Genomic DNA, 5854 nt, shown 5'->3' on the forward strand with positions numbered 1-5854 from the left:
GTGAGTTTTTGGGCGTGTTTCCAGGGGATCTGCCAGGGTTACCTCCACATAGGTAAATTGAGTTTGTAACTGAATTGGCACCATGGACAGAGCTAGTGTCTAGGGCACCTTATAGGATGGCTCTAATTGAGCTGAAGGAACTAAAGGTTCAATTACAAGAGTTACTAGACTTGGGTTTTATGAGGCCCAGTTTCTCGCCATGGGGCGCACAATTTCTCTTTGTTAAGAAAAAGGATGGTTCTCTGAGGATGTGTATCGATTACAGGGAACTGAACAAGTTGACTATCAAGAACAAATATCCACTGCCAAGAATTGATGACTTGTTTGAGCAGTTGCAGGGTAGAACAGTATTCTCTAAGAAAGATCTTCGATTTGGTTATCAGTAGCTGAGGATCAGAGATGAGGATATACCAATGACAACTTTTTTTACCAGGTACGGGCATTATGAGTTTTTTGTGATGTCGTTTGGATTGACTAATGCCCCGACAACATTTATGGATTTTATGAACAGGGTGTTCAAAGATTACGAGGACCAGTTTGTGATCGTCTTTATTGACGATATATTGATATACTATCAGACAGAGACAGAACACTAGCAATACCTCATATTGGTACTACATAAGTTGAGAGAACACATGCTATATGCAAAGTTCAAGAAATGCTAGTTTTGGTTTCCACAGGTGACTTTCTTAGGTCACATAGTCAGTAAAGATGGGATTAAGGTTGATCCAGTGAAGATCGACGCGGTCAGAGATTGGCCAAGACCGAAGAACGCTTTAGAGATAAGGAGTTTTCTGGGATTGGCAGGGTATTGTAGACGCTTTGTGGAGGGATTTTCCAAGATTGCATCATCACTGACAGAGTTAACACGCAAGAATTAGAAGTTTGTATGGTCAGACAAGTGTGAAGACATCTTCCAGAAGCTCAACAAGAGTTTGATCACCACTTTGGTTTTGAGCCTTTCTACAGATCGGGACAAGTTTGTAGTTTATTGTGATGCCTCGAGGTAGGGTTTGGGTTCTGTACTTATTCAAACAGGGAAGGTGATTGCCTATGCATCAGTTAGTTGACAGAATATGAGCAGAGGTACCCTACACATGACTTAGAACTTGCAGGAGTAGTTTTTTCACTGAAGGTGTGGCAGCACTACTTGTATGGTGAGAAGTGTGAGATATACACTGATCACAAGAGTTTAAAATACTTTTTCACCCAGAAGGATTTGAACATGAGCCAAAGACGTTGGTTGGAACTGGTAAAGGATTATGATTCTGAGATCCTCTATCACCCTGGGAAGGCCAACGTGGAAGCAGATGCCTTAAGCCAGAAGGGTCTGTGACAGTTATATAGTGTCAGGCAGATATCAAAGGAATTGGCTAATGATATGACAAGAACATGAATTGAGTCAGTAGTGAGTCAGCTAGCCAATATCACCCTACAGTCTACTCTTTTGGAGAGGATCAAGGAGAAGCAGTTAGATGACCCACAGTTGGGGCAGATTAGAGGGGATGTCCTAGCTGGAATAGTTAAGGACTATACAATGTAAATCATGGGCTTGTTGAGATACAAGGATCAGATTTACATTCCGATGGACACCGGGATTAGACGAGAGATTCTGGATGAATCTCATACTACCCCTTATTCTCTACATCCGGGCACCATAAAGATGTACCAAGATCTGAGAGTTCTATATTGGTGCCCTGGGATGAAGAGGGATGTGACTGAGTATGTGGCAAGGTGCTTGACCTGTCAGCAGGTCAAGGCTAAGCATCATAGGCCGACAGGGCTGTTACAGCCTCTGGATATTCCAGAGTGGAAGTGGGAAGACATCACGATGGATTTCATGGTAGGATTGCCCAGGATAGTAGGCCAACATGATTCTATTTTGGTCATCATGGATCGGTATACGAAATCAACTCATTTTATACCAGTAAGGAAGAATTACACTGTTGACCAATATGTAGATCTTTATGTGAGAGATATATTTCGCCTTCATGGGACTCCGAGGTCTATCGTGTCTGATAGGGACCCTATCTTTACTTCCAAGTTTTGGGGAAGTTTGCAAAGGGTCTGCCAGGTCAATAATTCGAATGTAGATTATTTGTATCAACATGATACTCAGTAAACCGTACTTACAACCCCAATTAAAGAATTCCATAACTTTAATTTGTTGTTGACTATTTTTATTCATTCATGTGATCTTAATTCTCTCGTACTAATACAAGATCACATTTTCAATGATGAATATGGAGTTTTTCTGATATTTACAAAAAAATATTCAAACAATAATTTAATAATCTAAATATAACAATAATACACTACAAGAAATCATGTTTTTAGCTACAAAAGTTTTAGCTACCAAATATTTTTGGTAGCAGTTAATTACCATTTGCTACTAAATTTTGGTAGCAAAATGATTTAGTAGTAAATTCTAATCATACAATACCAGATATTACTGCTACCAAATATTTTGGTAGCATATTTATATTTTCAGCTACCAATGTTCTTTTGTAGCTAATATCATTGGCACCAATGAATAAATTTGCTACTAAATTTTGGTAGCAAAATGATTTAGTAGCAAATTATAATTAAATGATACTAAATTCGTCTGCTACCAAAATATTTGGTAGCATATTTATATTGTCAGCTACCAATATTTTTTGGTAGCTAAAATTAAATATTAGCACCAAATATAAAATTGATGCATTTTATATGATTTTATTTCTGTTTTTTTCCCATTGAGTGATCAATTCTTTGGTAGTAGAAATAAATTTATTACTACTAAATTATATCATATTTTGGCACTAGCAAATAAAATATTTCTTGTAGTAGTATTTTTGCTACAAAAGTATTGGTAGAGAAAGTACACAATAAAAATTATAATGTAAAAAATATATAAGAATACCAAACATAAAGTAATTAAATTTAGATTTGTGTTATGGACTCTCAACAAATTAATAATATTTTAATTCGTAAAATAATTTTATTTTTTAAAAAATAAGATCAAGGTAAAAAAAAACTAACTAAATATATATGGACAAAATCAAAAGATAAAATTAAAAATATCATAAGTACAATAACAAACTCGAAGGAAAATAAAAGTAAGAAACTACATAAGTCATGTATAGAGATGCATATAACTTTCCTAAAACAAAAATATTGCATTGAACCTATGGCAAGCCTCAGTTAAAAAACGCAAAATGAAAAATCCAATGGGAAAAAGCCTCTTGGGGGAAAAAAGAGCATAATGACTATAAAACTATTCAAAATAAATAAAAAACTAGAACCACAAAACTCTTTGGATACAACTTTTGAAAATGAAAATTGGAGAAGGAACTATAGTATTGCTCATTGGAATTAGTCAACCAATTCTATGAATTCGTCAGCCCACTCCACTCGAATTTGATCAATATTTTGTTTTGTGTAATCTTTCATCTTCTCTTTGCACTGTAATAAATAAATGTAAGTAATAATGAATATTAGTCAATTGTATAATATAATAACAAAATATTCTATTTCAATAGTATTTATATACATCTTACATGAGTAGTTAACCAATTGATAAGTCTAGGATTCATGCAAAAGTCATGCATATATGTCATTACATAATATCCACACTCAATATTCGATGGTTGTTGAGGATACTGCACAAATTCATAAAATGTAAATGACAAGATTAAACGATATTGATAATTTAAATTTTCAATACAATATTATATTGTAATATTTTAAAGTAACTATCAAATGTAATATATATTATGTGATATTATTTTATAACTTACCTTTATAGATTTCCATGTAATCTCTTTTGGTTGCCTATTTTTGGAGGTATTGTAGTAATCAAAAGCCCTAATAAAGAAATAAAATATTTAATAATAAATTTAAAGTAAAAATTAAATAAGACTAATCCATATCATTATTTAACTTACATTGCCATTAGACTTTTAATTTCGTTTCGTGGGGGTAGTCTAATTGGATCAAGCCAATAACATGTATCACGCAATGGATCAATTATTACTGGCATCCAATGATATCTGCTAACCATAAAATACGATATTGTATATAAATTAAGATATTGATAATGTAATTAGTTAAATAAATAAATAAATCTTACCCAATATGAATAGGAAGCAACCAAAATTGTCCTGTTTCTGTGTCTTCCAAGCGATTTGCCATTGATATTGCATTTTGTGTTTGACACTAATCCAAAGCCAAAGTTGGATGAAAGAAACGAAAATATTGTGCTCGATTTTCTTTTTCCAACTTTCGATGTAAGATCCTAAATATTACAATTGAATTTGTAAGACAAATAATGTTATTTTGTGCATGATAATTATGTGAAAGGTATTTCTTTTTTACCTGATCCAAAATGTTATACAAGGAGCTCCAATCTCTGTCATGGTGCCAAGGTGAATCACATCTTCAGGTGAAATAAATAAATATTGATCACTATCCAAAATTTTTGGGTCCATGGCAATACGAAATGTGTGTGAAGGTTCATAAAGTCGAACAGCTAGTAATACAGCTTTTACACTCTTTGGAGCATCCTTGGGCATCTCAAATTGAATCGGAGATTTTTGCACTTCCTTTAAACTTGTGGAGGATGTATTGAGAGTTTGTGAAGAAGAAGGTTGATCTTTTCCTTTACATGGTTCCAGTTGCGGTGAAAGACTATGTTGTTTATTCTGAAACAAAATATAAAATTAATAATTGATTAGAAAAAAACATCATAAATTATATGTAATATTGGGTTTAAAATTTAAAATTTAATGAAACCATTGATGGAGGAGGTGTGATTTGTGACTCTAATGCTCTTTGTTCTAATAATCGACTTTGTTGTGATTCGTAGAACTTCTCCATATTCTCTTGAACAATTCTTGCAATGTTGTTATTTTGTTCGTTTTTAAGATCTTCAACGATTTTCTCTAATTTCTTCAAACGTTCATCTTCAATCTCTTCGCGTTTGGATGATAACTGGGTTGACATCTTCTTTCCGGGTATAGGACCAAAACCTCGTAACCAACCATATTTTTCTTCGCCTAAAACTTGCCTGTATATAGCAGTCTCATCCACTACTAGTAACAATCCATCTTCAAATTGAATGAGTTTCTCTTTTCGTAACTCTACCATTTCCTTCTACAATAACAACAAAATAATAGTGTAATAGTTTTACAAAATTTAGAAGGTAAAAATTCATAATTTTTAAAAGTCAAACATACATATTTGTCCTCGGCTATTCTGTGGGTCCACTCATTCTTACTTGTATAATGAGTTTTTCGAAACATTTCAATCTCTCCAAACTTCATTGTTTCTTGTTGTACTTTGTCATCCATTATTTGATTTGATTTGATTTCTGTAATGCATTTAAATAATTAATAACATTAAATATAATAAAATTACAATAATATTATGCCAAATATATGTTTACCTCCTCATGTAAATACTGAATAAATGACTTAGTTCCACCAGAATGCATAAAAGAAACACTTGATCTATTTTTTGACCCTGCAATTGACTTTTTCTACAAAATAATTTTCATGTGAGTTTTAAGAATTAAAAATTATGAAATGTGTACAAATAATTCAAGAAATGTAGGATACCTTCCATTCTTCGTTAGAGAAACATTTATTGCACATACATTGCCAATGTTCATCTCTTAGCACTAATTTCATAGGCCGATTTTCCAATGGATTCTTACCTTCTTTGATGATATTCTTGTACTCTCTGTGACAATTATTACGATAATCTTTATAGCGCTCTGAACAATAGTGATTGCAAATAGTTTCAAGATATGGATCTTTTTTAAAATCCATCTCGAATACATCCTGCAAAAAGAATTTTAAAAAATAAATTGTCA

Source organism: Humulus lupulus, chromosome 3, assembly GCF_963169125.1.
Source record: "Humulus lupulus chromosome 3, drHumLupu1.1, whole genome shotgun sequence".
NCBI classification, from domain to species: domain Eukaryota; kingdom Viridiplantae; phylum Streptophyta; class Magnoliopsida; order Rosales; family Cannabaceae; genus Humulus; species Humulus lupulus.